Raw genomic sequence first — 21,451 nt, 5'->3', positions numbered from 1 at the left:
GCCCGTTCCCCTTCCAACTCCATTAACCTCAGTGGAACAAAACCAGAAATGACTATGACCCATTGACTACAGAATCTTATTTGATATCGACTGTTTTCTTTAGGATTATTTGATTGACACAAATTATTGCAGCAGATGTGTATTGTAATTTGTAATGGAAGATTTTATCCATTTGAATCCAGATAGCCTTTCTTCCAGAGTCTCCATTTGTAATGCTGCTTATTGGGATCTTTGAATCTTTATTGTATCAAATAGCAGCTATCTGTAGGGCAGCTAAGAGCTGTGGAGGTCTAATGCTCAATCCTTCCACACTTAAATATCTTGCTGTTTTCGTCTTGTCCTAGGTCACCAGTGGGAATGAATTTGATCACCTTAATCTGGTACATATTTACAAAACTCACAGAAGTGCCATGGAATTTGATGCGGTTATCAGTCTCACTTCAAAAAGGTACCAGAATTGAAATGATAGAAATCTTGTGGACCAGGATTGAGGTACTTTGCAAGGTTATATCAGATGCTTAACAGTGAGCTCCACTAAATTTATTGTTCTTTTACTCTTTTTTTTTTCCTCGAGCTCTGAATTTTTTCATCATAAATATTAAGCATATATTACATGGATAGAGAACTAGGCAAAAGAAAAGGGATTTGAAAGGGATGTTTGACATTTGGCTGTTTTGAACAGGACTCACAACACTAATCATTTCTTTAAAAAGCTACAAATATAATAGATTTTATGTGAAGAGCAGGAAAGTAGTTGTTCCTTGGTTTGATGCTTCAGACCTCAGATACTGAATCAGGACAATACATGCATTTGCATTGCTCATGATGCAGGGGTACACAGAGCAAAAATCAGACTGTCTCGGCTAAGTATGTCTTTGAGTATGGCCACAGCTGGCTGGTCTTCACAGCCAAGTAAACAGTATTTCAGGAAAAGAAAACAGTATCCAAGTTGAATGCAGGCAGATGTCAGGAGAGAGTGGCGGTGAAGTGGGACAGTTACTGTGCTGTCCCCAAGGAGCTGCTGGTGGTCAGGGGTGGGGGAGTGTTTGTATGTATAGGGGTGTGGAGACAAGCCCTTACCTAGAGCTGAAAAACCTGAAAAGTCGGGGAAAACATCATGCTCAAGGTAACTTGCTGCTCAGAAGAGCTCATTATCTTAAACTCAGCATTTCCCATTCTGCTGATGCATTAGCTGGGGAGCCCGTTCCAGCACACTGCTGCTTGGGGCGGGCAGATGCTCCATGGCTGTTGAGAGAAATCCTGGATTCCAGTGTGACACAGAGGTATGGAACAATTACTACACACTATAAGAGATGAACAGTTTTTGACAGATGACCAAGATGGAAATCAGAACATAAAGTTGTTTTGGCTTGATCTGATCATAAAAGTTTAATTCTTCTGATTTCTTTCTCACCAAAATAAGAAAAAACCTAGGAGGAAAAAGAATATCTGAATTAATTTTTCTTTGATGAAAAGCAAAATGTGTTTGATTTTAGTGAAGGGGTTTTCTCCATTCCTCCCTTTTTTCTTTCTTTTTGATTAACTTTAATAAAACTTCCTCTTAAAGCATATAAACCAGAGAGGAAATTTTTTATATCAAATAAATTGGTCTGATTTCCTCCAGTGTTTTTTTTCTTTCTTTTTTATCTTAGTCCAATCTGATAATTAAACTACACCTAAAATCACAGATACTTTCTATTACACAAAAGGTGCAATTTTAGTGGCTTAGAAGCTTGAAGCATTATATTTTATTCTACTCAGGGGAATCAAATATATATCTCTTGAAGCAACCCCTATCATACTTGAAACATGTCTTTTGCAGGGATAATGCCTTTTGATAACATTGCTCAGATACCACAAGTCTTCCTCTCCTTTCCCATAACACTTATCAGCCTCAGAGGACACATAAATATGCATTAAGAAATTTATGGCTATTTCACAACGTATCAAGGGAGCTATCCTCTTTTACTAAAAATCTTTCTTATACAAAGGGTGCAACAGAGTTTTCACACTCAAGCTTTCTAAGTAGGATTTAAGTGATTAGAGGTTCTTTGTTAGTCCAATGCCTGGAAATGGTCCGCTGGCAGTTAATCAGTGTTACATTGCACAGCCCACTTGCAATATGCATAGAAATAGAAAATGTTTATAGTATTAACAGCTATATTTGGCCCTATATTGTCATTATTACCAAACTGGAAAAGAAAAATAATAATAAAAATAAAAGTAGATCAGAGCATCACTCATGAAGCACTTCGGAAGAAAGGGCTTCATGGATCTAAGACACCTAATACAAGCAAGGAAGAGTACTTCATTGAAATACATTAATGTAATAAAGATCTATGAAGTTAGATAACAGGCAACAAGAAGTCTGCTTTTGGAAGGTGGAAGAATGACTTTTTTTCCAGGTGTCAACATTAAAGAAGCCTGGAAATTTGAGAAGCGGAAGGCATCCAAACCCATGAAAACCAGGGACAAAACACTTCTAAGGTATTTTCAGTGTGCCTGTTTTTCTCTTGAGCAAGCAAAAACTAAGTAAGAGTAGGAGTTAAAATTACACCTCTGTGTCATACCACTTTAAAATTGCTTGCTCTTATCTCTCTCCTAGTATGAATTTCCACATGGCTGAGGCAAGTTTTGGAGGCTGGAAAATGAAGGTAGACAAACCCAAACAAATATACACAAAGCTTTCGCAGTGGTGCAAAAATTAGTGAACATCACTCCTTTCTGGAGGAATGTGTTCTACCATACTCTATGCTTACAAAAGTATTACCTGTCTTTCTGAAATACAGTTTTTTATAGCTAGTGGGCAAGTATGGCTGAAGCACATGGTGATGCAGAGAATGAAAAGTGTCTTTGCTCAGGTGCTTCTCTCTTTCTCTGCCTTCACCCCCGAGTACCTGGCCACTGCAGAATGACGGCTCTGTCACCTCCACTCTCTCAGAGGCCCTCGCTGCCTGGAGTGATGTGAGCATTCCCAAGTGTAGTGCTATATAAATAGCATACTTCACAGATGAAGTGATTATAAGGTCTCCTCTCACCGTGAAAATCTATGAATCCAGTTATCTATACAGCATTGAGGCAATATTTCTTCAGGAGAAAGCTCTAGCATCTTAGCCTGCTCCCCCTGTTCCTGCGGGGCAGAGGCAGGACATTCTTTCTTTGCCATCTTTCACAGGATTTGAAGCTTTTGTGCCTGGTACAAAGTCAAAGCTGAAATCCTGGGTTAATCCTGTTATCTGGTACACAGCCTAACACACACTTTGCAGAATTCACCTCCATGCTTTCCCCATACAGGAACAATTTCAAAGGTTTTAAACTGAAAGGATAATATAAACTCGGTTGTCCCTCCTTCTTCAAAATTGCCCTTGCTTTTAGAGTCCTCAATCTGTGCTGAGCAACAAGATTGACTTTCTAAACTCTGCTAAAATAAACTTTTTGAATAAGATACGTAGGTGTGCATTCAGAATATCATACTACCAGAAACAAGAAGAAATCAAAATAAAATAATAATGAAACAGTACTGGGTTTATTCCATAATTTCTGAAGTAATTTTGCTCCAGCACACCAATAAAAATTCCAAGACAGCCTAGCAGCTTCACTGGTTTCCAGTGATGCTTTTGGTGTGAACCAGAATTCACTGCTGCTCTTCCTACATGTACCTCCCACAGAATTTCAGCGGAGTGTAAGTGTTTCAAAGAAAACATGTGGGTGGAACAGCAGGCTTGTAACTGAAGGGTTAACTAGCCAGTGCTTCTGCTAGAGCTCTGCTGTTACTGGAAGGAAGTCAAATGTACAATGTAAGCACCCAAGTGCCACAAATAGGAAGCTAGGTCCTTTATATAGTCACGGAGAAATACAGATTCCTCAACTAGATGTTCTGGCTTATATCTGAAGTATTCTACCTCTCTAGAGTCACATTACATTAATATTTCCCTGGTCCTCTCCTTCCCCTACCAAATGGCATAAGTTTGTTTTGGATTGAATACAAAGAGGGTAGCTTTCATGAACACTGAAAACACGTACAGGAACAGAACTCGCTTTCTTCTTTCTTTCTTCAAAGTGAGCAATACACCACTGACCAGCACAGTCAACCCAAAGCCACACTCTGCAAAAGATTCAAAATTATCCTCTGTTTTTCTCTCGCTGAGAATGGTGGACAAGCAATCATAATTGCAAAGTGCTTAGATTCATAGGGAGCAGAGTAAACCATGGAGATGTAAAAAGCTAAAATAAATTTCTCACTGTTGTGCCTTCTGCTGAAGTAACTGAAAACCTAACTGAGGACTGCTATGCAAAGCAACACATGCCAGCATGACGGAGGACAGCTGGAAGAAGAAATGCATATTGTGAATTGTAATAACAATGGACAGGTGTATAAGAGAGTTCTGAACCCTGGAACAGGTCCCTGAAACTTGGCACCTGATGCTGTTTGCTCCTGGGCTGGCATCCAGCTGAGAGTGAGAGGCAGTGAAACTGTTGCCATTAGTTATGCAGTGTGCACACTTTCAGATTCACCAGAAACCCAGGTATACTAGTGAAACATTTATAAATCACACCAGAGCAGCTTTAAGACAAGAGAATATAATCACACTATGTTTGGTGGAATATAAGGGATCTTTAAAAAATAGAAAGGAAAGACAGATTTACAATGATGACAGTAACCCCCCCCCCCCAAAGATCACCAAATCTGCTAAAAAATTAGGGTTTGATACCTATGGCATCTTGAATAGTAGTTAGATAATTAGTTACTTAAGTATATATTCTTTGACATTCAGGGTATTAGCTGGGCATCTTTTCTATGCCTGTCACAGGGGCATCCTCAATGTTTAACACAGAGGGACAGGTACCCCCAGAGCTCATGTCTCTCTTAGTCCTACTGAATAGAGGGAGCCCATATGACTAGTTCAGGTATACAAAGCTGAAGCCATATAAACTGAACTCCCAAACTGAAATAATATGTAAGTGAACAGTGTAGAAATGTACCATTAAGTAAAAATCATAAATGAAAATAATAAGTTTAGAAAGTAAATTTTTTTGGTGTGTGTACTATTTCTTAGAGACTGAGTATCCCCAGGTTGGATTACATTCTCCTTTTACTAAGCAGTATTTGTTGAAATTGTTAAAATTTGGTAGGTATACTTCAAATCTGGCTCAGTAGATTAAAGGAATTAATTTATTTCACGTACTATTTTTAGACATCTACAGTTTAGAAGTCTACATCAGGGTCAGTTCATTCCAGGTTCCCTTTAGATTTAACAGAGTAACTTTTAGGATGCAGATCATCTGATCAAAGCCAGAGGTGTGTGTTACAACAAGTTTTATCAGACTCATGGGGTCAGGTGAATCCCACTCAAAGTATCTGTCTGGGACAGAGATTTCAGTTATAGCAAGTGTCTTCAAACAAATGCACTGATGTTTAAAAATACATTTTCTGGTTAAATAATCTGAACAAAGTTTCTGGAAGCTTTTACAAGTGACTCCAGGATCAATCCTAGCCTTTGAGCACTGAAAACTAAACTCTGCCTGTAATTACTGTGATCTTACAAAAAAACATATCACATTGCACAGGGTCATTTTCCCTCTGATAGCATCAGGGATGTTTTGATTAATAATACAAACCACAAAGTGGTTTTTTGCACTAAGTTAAAAATGTTTTTCATCACTGTCTTAGTGTTTATAGAAAAAAAATAATAAATACAAAAATAACTTGAAGAATATATTGTTATATATGCTATTAATTGAAATCTAAACAAAAATTGTGTGGCTTGTTCAGTTTCTCACATGCTTGTGCCTCTTTGGGCAAATCTAAGAAATGCTAATATTTAAAGAGTCGTATGGAAATTAATAGAAATTATGCCTTGGGTACAGGCAAGGATCGGCTTAAAAATGCAAAATGCAAAGAGAGATTTAATGTCCTAATCGGGAACATACTTAAACACATTTTCAATTTTGAATGCCCAAAGGAAGTAAAGATGGGCCTAATGTTACACATGTGCTTAAACACCTTTCCTGACTGCCAGCTTTTTCTTGAGCTGAACTTGAGCCTGCATCTGGAAGCAAGAGTGTGTCAAACATCAAAATTAAAAAGCATTACACATTTTATTCTGTTCCCCTTAGAGCATATAGAGTTTTCTAGGCTCCTGTCACACTTTTGAAAAGGAAACACGGGTAGAAAAGAAGCCATCTTAAACCACAATGTGAAAATCCATACTGATGATATAAATGTTGAAGTATCTGTCCAAATAAATCAGCAAGATAGGAGATCACACAGCACTAATCTGTATGAAGCAATTGTGTAAACCATCTTAGAGGGCAGTAACAACAACATGGAGAATGGGATTGTTCTGATGGGAATAAAATAAAATAAAATGTCCAAGATGCAACAAAGCCTTTGTTATTAGCAAACACTAGGACAGGATCCAACTGGCTCACTTCTTTGTTAATCTCTGCTTCATTCTCTGTGACATTAATCATCTGAATTTGACTGGCAGTCATCTATTCTTAGTTTGGACAGTCCCATTAGTGTAGCAAGCACATGGTTTGTACAGTAGTTATCAGGCAAAACTGCAAGTACATTGGATTCGACTGAAACAGAGTTCTGGCCATGTGAGCCACATATCACAGGAACTCGTTGCGGGTATGTTTGCCCAGACATCTCAAGCTCTAGGAAACAATTCTTAGGAAAAAAATTACAAAAAGTCCCCAAATTAATTTTTTAAGTCTTTGTTTTTTTCACCTGTGAGCAGTCCATTACCAAGACATTAGTGAAAGACTTTTTTTCCTCACTTGCTACCAGAGTACAATCTTTCCCAATTTATTAGGAAAATTTATTATATTATAAAAGTGCCAGCCCCACAACTGTAAAGCACAGTCGTTAATCTCCAACTGACTGCTGGCTCATAAGTATATGGATATCTACATATATACATACATGTATACCCATATACACATATATACATACTATGACTGGAATTTTCATCATTTTTCCTCCAAGAAAATAAACCAAACCAAAAAGTAATTATGAATATAAAATTATTTGAAGGAGTGAAAATCAAACCTTGCCATTATAACTAAGTGACTGTGTTCATATTTGAGAGAGAAAAATGAAGTAATAGTAGCTTTGAAATGGATAGCAAGGCCATGCACACATGGACAGAGAGATGAAGCTAGAGGCACAAACCTGGAGCAAATCACACCATGACAGCAGCATAAAAAAAAAAAGCAAGTTGTGCATTTGAAAGCATGAAAAAGAAACATTCTGTCTCTGGAAAGGTATTTGAAAGTACAACAAATGTAGCCCTGATTCATTCTGAGTAAGTTTGTGGGTAAAAGGGCTAAATTGTTTCTAGGAATGGTCTCATGTGTTCACAGTTTAACACCATGGTGTATGTAGCTCTTTGTATGCTGATGTTTTGCTCATCCAAACTCCTGGATTCTCTTCCATGCTCATTGCAGTTTTGCCTTTCATAGATACAACAGAAAGAGTGTTCTAATCTTACTGGTAATAAATGAGCTGTTGTTTGCTCTGGAGAGTATGTGTAGACCCAGCAACTGAAATTGATCTGCTTTCTCCTTAACTGTCCACAGCCTGTAAGTACGTACTATTGCTTTGGAAAGACGTTATACCACTGTTGTTGAATAGAATATTAGATATCACCCTAAATGGTACTAAATCAGCACTAAATACCATTTCCCACTGTAAATATAAGCAAATCAATTTTACTGTGTCTGGCTAGACAACATAAACTATGTCTCTTTCCAATGAGGATAACATGAAGAATGATTTAGACATGTGGCTGCTTCCTAGTGCTTCCTCCTGGTTTGACCAGTCTATTCCAGCAGTGCTTCTTCTTAGCAATTTCTTTGCTGTTCCATCCAACGCTTAAAAGAAACTCATGTTTTGTGCATGGGGCACATGTCGAGCAGAGAGGAGTGGAATGCTGCAGCAGCCATTGTACAGGCAGCCAATGCCTTCCAGAAACTTATAGCTGTTTCTGGAAGTGGCTTTGTCTGTGGTAAGGTAAATTATTTAAAGCCTAATTGTTTGACCACAGCTATAAATAAACCTGGCCATTTCCCTACATTGGATCGGAGCCGTGGCCCTCTCCTTTAGCTCTCCATTTCTTAAAGGGATGAGTAGAAGTCCATTTAGAAAAGTGTAGGGAATTGAGTAATAAGGATCTAGCCCACTTATAGGTAAATTTCTAACAAAAGTGTTTGAAAGTTGAACTACAATAGATTAATTCAGCCATGTGACTGCATGGTAGGGGGCAAAAATTGTGGGCGTGCTTAAGAAACCCAACTTTATATAGAGACCCATATATGAATCAGTCGTGCTGGTACCAGTTAACAGAATATTCTTGGTTTGACACCCATTTCCACATCTAAGTAGCCAAAATCAACCTCTTTTGTCAGACCTGGACAGAGCACAGCTAAACATAAATACTGGAAATAAATAGATAGAGCTAGGAAGTAATTCCAGACAGATTCAAAAGGCACAAAATAATAACTGCATGGTTCACATAAATTGCATACTTCAGGTCTGGTTGTTCTCAGCTAATGTTAACTCCATTCCTCTCCACTGTGAAATGAAGTGGATACAGCTGAGACATCTGCTGCTGGAAAATCACAGGTGGTGCTTACCTGCCAAAAAAAAAAAAAAAAAGCAGAGGTTTTTGGCATCATAGCTCTCCTCAGTGCCTTTACCCAGGGAACTTGTCTTCAAGCTAACTTAAAATCTTCTAGAACTGATGAATATTAATGACTATGAAAGTTATGTCCCTTTTCCTGATGACTCTCCTTAGTCAGGTTTTGACATTGTGATGCTTTGCTCATGGATCATCAGAGGAACTGTGCTTGCTGACAGCTTCAAACTAAATCACAAGCAAAGGAAGAACGGATATATTTTCCAAGGTTCAATGAAACTTTTTAAGTGCAAAAACTGTTTCAAGGTAAATATCAGTATCTTCAAGCTACACCTGTATGAATTTTCAAGGAAAATGCCATATACATCAAATGATACCTGCGGTGGCAGAATTCATTGCAGAAGTGCTGAGAGGTAGATAAAACCAGAAATTATCAGCATAAAAATGTATTGATGAGTGTTTGAAAGAAGTTGAGACATTTTCCTCTGCTATAATAATGAAACGTAATATAATCTGCAAACATGATCTGTTTTTTCATAACTGTTTCTAAGGGTCCTTCATACAGATACTGAGCTCTCACACTGACTCACTCTCCTATCAAACAGATGGATCCTTTCACTTCCAGGGGTGTGAAAGGATGAGGTTTTCTCTGAGAGCCAGGTGGACATAAAGGCAGAGGCAACAACAAAGGAGTAAGTTGGTGTTGCACTTTACAGTTTCTTCTTTGTTTCCAAGGCAGCATAAATGGCAAATCCAAGAGAAGGGGCAACTTTAGAGAAGATTCAGCAAGGGCGTTAGGTGAGAAAAACTCTTACATGGCTGCTCTCATGCACACATGCCTCAGACAACCTGTATCTCACTTACCTAGAGTTTGTTCAGCTGGTGAATTTCCCTTGTCCTCAAAAGTAAGGATTTGCCTGGAGACTTTAATTGATACACTTACACTATTGCTAAGAAAGCTTATGGCAATAAGATAATGATGAGCGTAATTTCTCCCATACTACATTTGTCATCATTTGTTCCCATACATAACCTGGTATCTGTACAACTTTTCTGCTCCCACTACAAAATTTTGTTTGCCAGCATACGCATGTTGGACTATACAAAGAGATTCCTCCATGCTAGACTAATACCTCTGAAATAAAAGATTTCTGTTAGGCATTTCATATTGCTGTTAAGACTGATCAATTTCAGACATAACTTTCTATTTGGAAATACTTCTTCACAGAGACAGAAAACTGTTAAGAAAAATAACATGAGTGGAAGCTGATTTCAGAATACCAAAAGCTAAACACCAAATCTTTTCACTACTTAGTAATGTGATCTTATTTAAACATTGTTTCTCACTGCATGGTTTTGTTTGGGTTTTTCCATATATTATTCTCAAGAAAACTTTTTTTGCATGGTGTCTATTCAGCATATGCTTTTTATATAACCTGGCCTCTACAAACTTTGCAGTAAATGGAGCCAAGTTCAATAACTTTCTCAGAAAATAAAACTTGATGGAATATTTTATTAGAGATTTTCACTGTAATTGAAGCCTGGTGTGCTCCAGAGTGCAGCACTTGGCACATGTAAATAATAAAGCATAAAAGGGATTACCAGCTCCTAATTTTATGAAGGTCCACTGGCACTAAGAGCAGTACTGCTATCACCAAACTTCAAGGATAACAGCAAACTAAAATGAAATGCTCATTTTTTTTAGTAGAAAAAAAATATTTTATAAAAGTATCTTTTAAATTGAAAGATTATTAAGGAGAAATGAGGGAAAACAATTTCATATTCAGAGCTGAAAAGTGCTGCTTAAAAAGCAATGTTTTTGAAGAAGTTCAGGTATTGACAAGGTACAAAAGTGCTCTGGGCAGTAATTTACTAAAGGCTTATAGTAAAATAGAAGTAAAATTAATCTCAGACCGATAAGACAACTTTTAGCACTATAAAGACATTGATAAGAAAGAATGCTTTCCCCAAACACTTCTGACAGCAGGGGGACTTCATTCTTAAGTTTTGCCTTGGGGGGGTTGTTTCATTTTTGTTGCTTTCAACAGAATTGTTCCTGTGAGTCTGGGTTATTCACATGCCTTGGAGTTACTGGTCTCACCTAGACTTTGCAATCAGTGTCACAGATTCTGATACAGTCGACTGCTCACAGAACTATGAATCTGAAAATTTTGTAAGCACACCCAAATATTTTACACAGAGTAGAGGATCTTCTGATATCTTTGTGCAGGTAAAAATGGAACTTAAGGCTCATAAATATCCTTCCTGGGAGACAGGTACTCGCATATTTCAGAAAATCCCAGTACATACCATTTTGCCCCTTAGAATACCTAAATATGCCTGAACCATAACTTGAAATTAAGAAGATATGTAATGTATTTCGGGAATAGGTATGTCTTTTAGTTCACTCCTGTTGGAATAGAGTGAAAAAATGTTAACCGTCTTCTGAGGAATGGAAATGTGAGTAAAGGTTCATGGGCTTAACTATTTCAATGCCAGTATGCAACTTATTACAAAAAAAGATTACTATGTAATTCTGTATCTAACACTTTTGGGGGCTGTGTTATAGCTTTAATTTTATCATATTTTGCTGACATTGGGTAGATGGATCAGACCAGTCTGATCAGCTTACCTGGAAGGAGTTTGTAGAACAGTATCCAGCAGCGGAGAGGACATTCTGTTTTTTCTAACTCACAAAGGGAAAGGAAATTAGCATGTTAGGTCCAATTCCACCTATTCTGGATAAATATGTTTCTTTGCTGATATCAAGGTTGGTTTTTTTTAAATGCCAATTACCATAGAAAACCCCATATAATAATGACTGTAAGACACCACTGTATTTAAGAACTCTCCCTTCCTGACTACTAAAAAATGGTACTTGCTCACACAAACCCCAAACAAATAACAATAACAAAACAAAGAAACAATACTTGGGCTGAAATGCCTTTTCAACACACCTTTTAAGAAAAGTGTCTTTTTTAAAAAAAATATATTCTGGATCTAAAATTTTGGTCCCAGTCTGCTTGAATACTTGGAGTGTACTACATGTAAAGCATGTTCAGAATCATATTGAAAATATGATAAAACCTAAGTTTTAACTTTGCACAAATGTTTTCTTTTCTTGGTTTTTTTTCTTTTTTTTAGGTTTTTTTTATGCTAAAGTGAAACTAAAATAAACTGACAATTCACATTGTTTCTAAATACGAAGATCTTGTTTCCAGTTAGTCTATATTTTTAGTTTTGCTCACCAGTGTCTGATTTTCTAGTTAAGGTAACATCTGTCAGTCTGGAAGCTGGCCTAAAACTCAAAATGAGTTTGATAATCTATATTGCAAACACTGTGGCTTGACATCACAGAAGCTTTGTTGCATTGCCGGATATGAAGATGTCTCCCAGCTTTCCCTTTTCTGCTGTGTGTGTGAAATAGTTGTAAACATAGCTTTTGAGGAACAGGATGTCCACCAGTTGGTCCCATCTTCCCTGTCCCTGAAAGAAGGTCTTTCTTAACCAGGATTCCTCCTTTTGTGTCTCACAGTAAGAGAAAAGGGAAAAGACATCATTTTATGATTCTCTGACTCTAAATTCCTAGAGAGGAATCAATTCCTACTACAACATCATTCTAAATACAGAAGAAAAATACAAATGTGCTACAAATTATTATATGAAGACTTAATGTAGCTCAATCTAGTTAATATGATCTCAAGGTAGATCTAGAATAACAGCATAGAAATATTGTATAGGACTTGACCTGCTGCTATTGACAGCTTCCTATTTAGTTTCATCTCTTATCTCCTTACATATGCAGTGTTCAGTGGGACTTAACCAGTACCTGTTGAAACCACCGAAAATATATTGCCATGAATACCTTATTACTAATTCCTTTAAAGAGTACTGAAATGTTTTGCAAATTAATAATAATATCTTATTAATCATTGCACAGGTCAATCATCCCTGTTTGTGTAAACTAAAGCATGAATCTCAAAGCAATACAAGCATGGCAGGCAGAAGAAGAACTAACCATACTCAATAAACAGCCTCCACCTAGGATTCTCTAAATATTCATAACATTCTTTTAATTAATTAAAAACACTGAACAACAGAAAGAAAGAAGAAGGGGAAGCTTACATCTCAATCACAAACCCTTTCATCAGCCCTTTTTCATCATCAATAACATTGCTTTGACATTACTTTTAGCCATTAATGGTATTTGAGCATTTGCCTGAGCCTGGCCTGCTCTTTCTTTGTTTTAAAAGGATTAGTACTGCCAAATTTCCCTCATGAAACAAACAAGTAACAATGGTCACTTTCTGTATGTTGCAGCACAAGCAAGCAACCAGGCTGCAGAAAGGCTTGACCATCAGACAGACTCCACTGTCTGTGCCATTTCTCCTTCCTCCAGAGGCCAGACCACCCTGCTCCACCTCCATCCAACCCCCTCTCCCACACTCCTCAGGGCTATTTAACCACTTAGCAGGAACGAGCTACAGCTGCACATCCTCCATGTCAATCAACCCACCACTCCTGAAGCAAGCCCACAGCTTCATATTATCAATGTTAATTAACCCACTGCCTGCATTCCTCTACAACTGTAGGAATGGTGAACATGACCATTCACTTTGAGGTATTTTAGAAGATTTCCACTTATAGAAAGGGAATTCTTAATCGTGAACAAAACTATAAAAAACAGACATAAAACCTGCCATAAATCCAAAAGAGCCCCACTTAAATCTACATCTTTAATCAGTTCAGAAACGTCTTCCTCTCTCCCTCAATGCTCCCTCTATTTTCTTTTCTTCATGTCTGTGTCTAGGATTTAAAGCCGATAACCATGAACTCTTACTGAAATAAAAATTTATCTTTATTTTTGATGCTTGGAAACAACCAAAATCTTGTGAGAAAGTTTCTCTCTCTCTTTTTTTTTTTTTTTTTTTTTTTTTTTTATGAAGCAATAAAATTGAGGGGTGTTATTGCATTTCAGATGAATACTAGAACATTTCTGTTACATGTCTGAAAAGCATCTTGAGACAACCTATTTGAAATTGACCCTCCAGGTCAGGGGAGCTGAGGAGGGTGGGGGCACACCAAAGTTGCTTTGAATTATGAAGGATATAGTATACTGTATAAAGTGGATGATTCAAATTTTCCTCTTTTTTCTTCTAACTCTAAAATGCTGGCATCTCACTTCTTATCTGCTTACATGTAGGTCTAGTATCTTGCCAGGCAGCTGTCACTTCTTACAGCTACTTTGGGAGAGCCGTGTGGCAGGGGGCTGGGCAGCAGCACGCTGCGATTTACAGCAGCAGCACTCTGTTGGTGAAATGCGTTTGACTTTACTTGCACCGTCTAAAAGGTAGAGAGCCCTCCTCCAGCCTTGTCCCCCAGGAGCCCATACTGCCTTTGCAGAGAAGCAGGCATTGCTAGGAAGTGATTTGTTTAGTACCAAAGTGGGTATTGTATAACTGGGGATTGGAAATACTCCTTTTCCTTCACCTGCAGCGAGAACATGGGCAGTTGTCCAAACCAGTCACTTTTAGGTGGCTGAAGTCTGATGGAATGGAGACAGGCTCTTTTTTCTTATTCAAATGGCTAAGGGTATGTACTAACCATTCTGAGTCAGAAGTGAGAATTTACCAGGAATTCTTGGGTGAATATCTCAATTCAGAGCTTACTTGAATGATATGAACAAGACCTCACTATGTGGGGCTGTGCAGGAGACAGTCATGTCGCCTTGACTTCCCTGCCCCACCACAGGGTGACAGAGGGCTGTGAGCACGCCCGAGCTCCTCTTGCAGAGGAAGGGGAAATTTTGTTCTCTTTTCCATAAATTGAAGCAGCAATGTAGCCCATGAGGCTCTTCCATCTTTTTGATTGATGACTTTAAAAAAATGTTTGAACTGTATTGATGTCCTTTATCTGCTAAATATGAGGATGTGGATCAAGGGAACGTTGTGGGGAAGCAACAAAGGGTGAGGAACAAACAGGGCCTCCTCTGTATGCTGTGTCAGAAAAGGGCTGAGCCAGAAGTGCTGATATGTTTACTGTACGCTTTTCTATGTTGCAGAATACAGAACAAAAGGGGAGACAAAGTTTATTGTCTGATGTGCTGAGAGCTGAGGTAGTTATCACCAGGCCCCCATGCTTGGCTCATTCTAAAGGCTCAGGACAGCCTTTACGGAGGGGGTGCGATGTGCACAAAGGACTTCAGCCAAGTCATGGAGCTGATTATGAGCCTGTTGCCTTCAGAAGGCTTTGGAGCTGTTTCTTAGAGTTTAGGTCATTCCTGTTTATCCCTGCAATGTTCACAAGGCCAAGGAGGGAGCTGTGAGTTCTGCACAATGCGCTTCCTGTACAGCACAGACAGGTAGGCCTGAGTTAATGATTTCTGTGTTGCCCTGACACATCAAAACAGTCTGTTACAAGCTCTTCCTTCCCCTTCCCCCACACTTTTGGAAAATCTACCACCGGTCTTTATTTAAAACACTCAAGGATGGTATTTCAGGAAAGATTATTATTTGGTGGTCATCTGTGACAGCCTGTACCCTGCTATTATTTGCAATTTCAGTCCATCACCAATATTTTATGACTGCATTTGCAGTTACTGTCAGCTGAACAATATTTAATTCCTTGACTCACAAACTCTGTCTTGTCAACAAATACACATTCTCAGGCCCCATTATGCTTCTAGTGGCATTTGCAGGTTGCTTTCTTTTTTATTTTTACTGCTGCTGGAAATCAAGTTTTACTAAGATATCCAACATTCAAGAGCAATAGAGTAATGAAATAATTTTAAAAGGTGGTAAACTGAAGAAATTGTTTGCTGGTACATAGCTTATTTAAGGCAATGGGCATCATTTCCACTTAAAAAGAAAAGTGGTACTTTTGTATTAAAAAAACCCTAAAGCCATGGGCCTATGCAGGGTTTCCCCTTACCCCCATCATCTAAGGGTGATGGCAGACCTAAATTTAAAAATATATGCCATTACAGCTTTCTTTGAGAATCAGCCTAAGATTACAAAAGTTCTAGAATGTGCCAAACTCTAAGGGGTTGTACCTATGTTAATATTTCCTAACCAATGACAGTACTTGGCAGTCATCATCATTGGCTTGTTTTCAGACTTAAAATTAAAATCTGTATTATTGCAGTTGAATTTTAAGCATAGTTTAAATGGTAAACAGAAAGATGATCTTTTACAACTTCTTTGTGGCAAACAAGAGGACAGAGATGTTCAAGAGGTTTTCTAATTCAGTGGCTACCAACTGCCAGACCACAAGACATGAGAAATGGTCCACAAAATATTTAAAAATACCTGAGCCCTCCTCGTAGAACTAAAGTAATCAAACGAAAGAAAATAGTAAAAGTAAAAATAATAAATGAACACTCAAATCTCAGATTTTTCTGATTGTAAACGAAGGTGAATATGGAAGAAAGATACAAGATGCTCTATGGCTTTATGTGAAATGTTATATATCTCTTAAATGCTCTTCAGAACATTTATGTGATACTTAGATTAACTGAATAAAGGCATCAAACTTTTACTGCCTAACTTATCTTAAAGATCTCCAGTGATAGCTTTTTCACAAAATCTCTGAGCAACCTGTGCCAGTTATTAACCATTCCCTAATAGACATAAGCTATACCTCTCACTGCAACTTGGCTCCATCACTTTTTGTTCTGTCTCACAGATACAGAGAACAGGTTCTTCCCCTCCCCTTTTGTAACAGCCAACGCTGAGCACAAGATTGAAATTACTCATGTGGCTAAAAATGCCTGTTTACCAGAAAGTAATTACAAATCCTTATCTTGCATCTCATCAGCCAAGTACTAGCATTTGTCTTAGTGGGACTACAGAGGTGATAGAAGATGAAAGGTTCGAAACCCCATTAACCAGAAACTATACACTCAGAAATAAACAATCTGCTGCCTTTATAGAAGGATTCACATTTGTCTGGAAAGAAATGGAAAGGTCTCAGAAATACTAATGTAAAACTTTTTTAGCAACACCACTGTGTTGCCTCTGGCAATATTCTTATGACTGTGTATATATTAATATATATTTTTATTTCACATGACTTCCTCTTCCCTCTAATTGTGTCCTGCAGATTTTTAGACCAGGTAATTACTTCTCTAGACTCTTAAAAAATTGCCGTGTTTTGTCTAAAAATATGTTTAATTGTAACTTTTTGGAAACCTTGCTTGTTACTGAAAAATTAATCAGTAGAATCAGGGAACTAATTTTAATGATGATTGCTGTTTTAATGGGGGAATATTTTTAGCTAAATCTAAAATGCAAAAAGGCTTTACGGTTTGGTGGAACTTTAAGTGAGTACAAAACTGTAATACATCTACCAAGCACAGATAACGCATTATCTTAATTCAAATTATGAAGGTATTTATAGAACAGACCAGCAAGTGGCAGTACATGTTGTGCATAAATCATGAATGATAAGACTAAAATCTTTAAAATGAAACTAAATAGACAGTCAAACAAGCTTTCATGTACAGTCTTATTAATTTTAACTGTCCTGCCAAGAATTGTAAATGCTTCATTCCACATGACCTTATTTATTTTCCTGGAAATAATAAGTATCTCTCAATTTTAGGAAAGATAGGAAACAACTCTCCTGTAACTGCTGGGATACATTTGTGTCTCAGTTAATCAAAATGTATGTACTGTAAGCCTGATGTTGGCTCAGAGTGGAAAATGGAATTTTCCAGAGACTGTAGTGTTATGAATTGCCATGACTCATAACATATTCCAATAAATAATCACTGCCTATGGGTAGTGTATTGTAATGGATGCAGAATGCCTACTCCAATGGTCTTTGACCCTGGATCTTTTATGTGAACTCCATTTTATGCAGTTTATTTTCATAGTTGAAATGTTAGATGGAACCATAATATTTACTATTACAGATTTGTTCAAAGTCAGTGTAATACATTGCTAGGCAACATCCAGAAAGGAAAATGAAAAAAAAAAAAAAAAAAAGAAAAAAAAAAGTGTTGTCTTCATTGAGTTAGCTAAGAGAACAAATATTAAATGTGTGGGTTTTGATAATATACTAGTTTGAAAGCCCTAGTCATCTTTGTAAAGTGTTATAAATGGAAGTATGCTTTTCTTCTCCAGCAATATTTAGATGAATGTACTGTGTGACTGTAATGACTGATACCCTCTGAGGTGAAAATAATCTCCATAACCTAAAGACAGACATAGAGAGAAATAAAGGAGGGAACCACTGGTATTTTGCAAGAGTAGATCATCTCTGACCCAGAGATTCCAGTACCATGAAGAAGGAGAAATACTCGTACTGGAGCCCTTTTAACTCCTTCCCTGCCAGTTTAAAATATTAGCCAGAGTGCTAAATACTGCTGCTTGTGAATCGGAGTGTTGGCACATTTGTACATTGTGTGTTGAATGAGATTGGTAATCTTTACTATGTAGCTTTCATGGAAAGGCACAGAAATTGCTTTCCTTTTGCATCCCTCTTCCCAGGGTTGCCAAGCACAATGGCTCCACTTGTTTCCCGTGTAAAATAAGGCACTTCAAGTGGCAGGCTGCAGCTTTTGTTAGTGAAATGCAGTTGACTAAAAATATGCGAACTACATTGTTTGAATTTCAGAAAAAAATTCTGCATTTTTAGGTTGCATTTGCAAATGGGCCAGAAGCAGTGATTGGTGGTGTTCTCTGATGCAGCAGTCCAGAATGGAAAGAATACATTCAGTACAGGAGAACTAAAATTCAATACCTTTCATGACTGATTAATTTTATGTCTCTCCTTTCCCCCAGAACTGTGTCCTCTTTTTGGTGCTTCAGCCTACTTTTAGGTATTCTCTCCATCTAAGGATGTTAACTTTTTCTTGGAATGACTTTTGAGAGAGCAGAAAGAAGAACCACAGCTATTAGTATCACAAATGGAAATCATTAGGCTAAGACAGTCATTCTCACTTGCTCTCTGAATAAATATGTGTCCCATGCAAAATGAAATATACCCAGCTGGAGGAACCAGAAGACATTCTCCTGCATATACTTAAGTGTACTGAATATATGCATTTTTCTCTGTGGACTTAAAGATTTAAATCTGTCTCACAAGCTTTTTAGAAGATTTCAAGAACAAGATGATGGGAGTGGGATTTGGGAGAAATTATGCTTGCTGACTTCTACTGGAGATATTCCACTCAGTGCCAAAAAATACGTAAACAGTACCTGAAGATGTGCCTATGAAGTAAAAATCATAAAATACAGGCAACAAAAAAAGTATTCTTTACTGAGTCTTGTCCAATTTGGCTGAGAAGCTAAAGCCATGTTTTTAACTGTAAAGCCCCTTTGCATGCACACAAGACAGGTAAGGCTGCCTATCTCATGTGGTGCTTTGGAGGTTCTTCTGCATAAATACTATGATGGAAGCCATTTCAACAAGGCTGTTTCTTAGCTATTGTCTTCCCAGCCTCTACTATTCTCTATCTGCTGAACTTTGCACTTTTTCTTCTTGAATCTTCTACAATTTCTGTTGGCCTTGTTCCCAAGTTTATCAAGGTGTTCTGGACTCAGTCTCTGCTGTGAGTTGATGAGATTTGCTGATCCTAGGGCTCATGTGTCTGATCAACATCAGAAACTACTGCTGTATTCAGGGTTTACATGTGCTGAAAGGTTCTGAGACACTGTTATCTTTTTATTCGGAACTTTGCTATGCAAGTTGAAGCTACATAGTCTGAAAAACTGAGAAGGCTGGCTTGAACTGTACTTCATAGTATCTCCCTCAGAAGAGGAGGTACAATTTCCTTCCAGCCTAATCTAAGAAAAAATCTCAGGTTTCCCATTTGACTCATATTTCCAATTTGTTACGTGAGGTCTCTGACTGAAGCGTTGTTATGCGAAAGGTTGGCAGTGTCATGCATTTAGGTGTACTCAAAGTATTTCTAGTAACACAGACTTTTCAAAGACTTTATTTAAGATCCCACAGAATTAAAGCACAGGAGATCTAGATGATCAGGCCAAGCATAAAGCAGAATTTTGTTTATTTAAAGGAATGTTTACCTCCGTGTTTGGTTACTGCTCCATTTCAGACACTAAGGAAGTTAAGAATGGTTTGGCATTTATTTGGCTGTCTTCTGAATGTGGGTCTCTGAATTTCCCCTCAGTTACACTTCTGTTGCTTAAGTCCTATGCTAGATCTTTGCCTATGAACCTTCTCAAGTTTAAATTTAGTGTTATGCTGGACAACTGCTGAAGAAGTTGCCCTTCTTTTTCTGGGCCTGTATAGACATCCAGCTGTTCCTGCTGAGGACTTTGGCTAAAAGATAGCATCGAGTCTGCAATGACTATATTTAATGGGTTAGGAAATGTCAGCGTAAATAACAATCAGAAAAAAAACTAATACAGCTCTGCCTTGGGGCTTGTCATAGCCCTAGCTACAAAACACTGGATGATCAGTTACCATGGCTGTAACATCATAGTGAGGATTCCAGACTTCCAGAATGGAAGACTTACAGCACCACATAAATTCTTCTGCACTTGCTATTACTTTTGCTTCCTATTACAAAGGGAAGGGAATCCCCTGAGTGTGTGGTAACTGGCAGTGTTTATTTTGGGCTACATTGCAGATGGTATACCCAGGTGATGTTTTCTGATTCAAAGCTAAGGTCAATAAAAAGTGATGGAAAATGTTAGCAGAGTCTTGGCCAGATTCTCTCTGTGCCTTTAGGAATCTGAATAAGACTTTCTTTACTGGTACAATATGTTCTTTGTTATTCCTTGCTCAGCCTCTACCCACCCTCTTACTACATGGCAAAGGAAGCTTAACAGGAGAACATATCCTCCAGTAATTTTCCTCTGAAGCAATGATGTAATAGGAAGAAAAAAACCAAATAACGTGGTGAGTGAAGCAGAAGTGGAACAACTAAATGATACAGCTTTAATTTCTCTCTTAAGATTCCTTCCACAAGAAAAAGGAGATGGTCTAAAATGTTTCAAACCAACCACATCAAAGTAGAGAAATCATACAAAAAATTCAGGAGAAACAATAAACAATACACATAACACATCCAGAATTTAAACTTTCTGGCAGTAATGAAAAAGGTATGTGATTACATTTAACCTCCCTTTTTTTTAAGTTTAAAACAAAATATGCCTTTCTATTCAAGGTTGATTTCTCCCATTACTGTAAGCTGGTGGACAAGCAATAAAAATGTTAAGCTGAAGTGCATTGATAAACAAGAGACCTGGCCATAATTCACTACTATAACAGGAAAAATAGGAAGCCAAAAAAGCAATCTGAAATACTAACAGACCTCCATAAACAGCTCCTGGAGCCTGTGCTGTTATTCTTGCAGTAGGCAACAATTGTTAGACGAGTTCTTAATAGGTCATAATCTGAAACTTTTGCATCAAGTATATTCAGCAGAAAATCTGTGAATGCAAAGTAAAATCACAATCAGGTGAACTGCATGATTCATGAATCAAATAAAAAGCAGACAAAAAATATCACATTTTAGGTCAATATATAACAACTGTAGTTGAGTCTGCTGTTTTCAGCTGAAAGAAAAATAGAGGCCTAGGAAAAGTAAATTGCTGAAGACCAGGAAGAAAGTAATTTAGAGCTTCTAAATATAGAAATGTCTCGTGTTGTTTTTTTTTTTTTTTAATAAAAGATATGACCAGCTGCAACAGCCATCCAGATCAGCACATTTTTTCATGATGTCTTGTTGACCTTTTCCCTTATATTGAACATAAGTCCCAAAACAGAAGGGATCTGAATCCTTCCACATCTCTAATGAAATGGGGGTGGGGGTGGTGGGGGTGCACAAGTAA

General features: G+C 37.7%; 1 long non-coding RNA gene across 2 annotated transcripts in view; it reads left to right on the top strand.

Annotated features, from left to right (window-relative positions):
* Window positions 1–21,451, top strand: part of LOC308062605 — a 106,970-nt gene that overhangs the window by 54,064 nt on the left and 31,455 nt on the right. For both annotated transcript variants that reach the window (XR_013927632.1, XR_013927633.1), the window contains one exon: window positions 345–21,451. This exon is cut by the window's right edge and continues 31,455 nt beyond it. This is a non-coding gene — a long non-coding RNA (uncharacterized lncRNA). The remainder of the gene's footprint in view (window positions 1–344) is intronic.

The sequence above is a fragment of the Falco punctatus genome (genome assembly GCF_963210335.1).
Source record: "Falco punctatus genome assembly, chromosome: 4".
Taxonomy (NCBI): Eukaryota; Metazoa; Chordata; class Aves; order Falconiformes; family Falconidae; genus Falco; species Falco punctatus.
The sequence above is the reverse complement of the archived record's forward strand: the minus strand, read 5'-3'. Positions and strand labels throughout refer to the sequence as shown.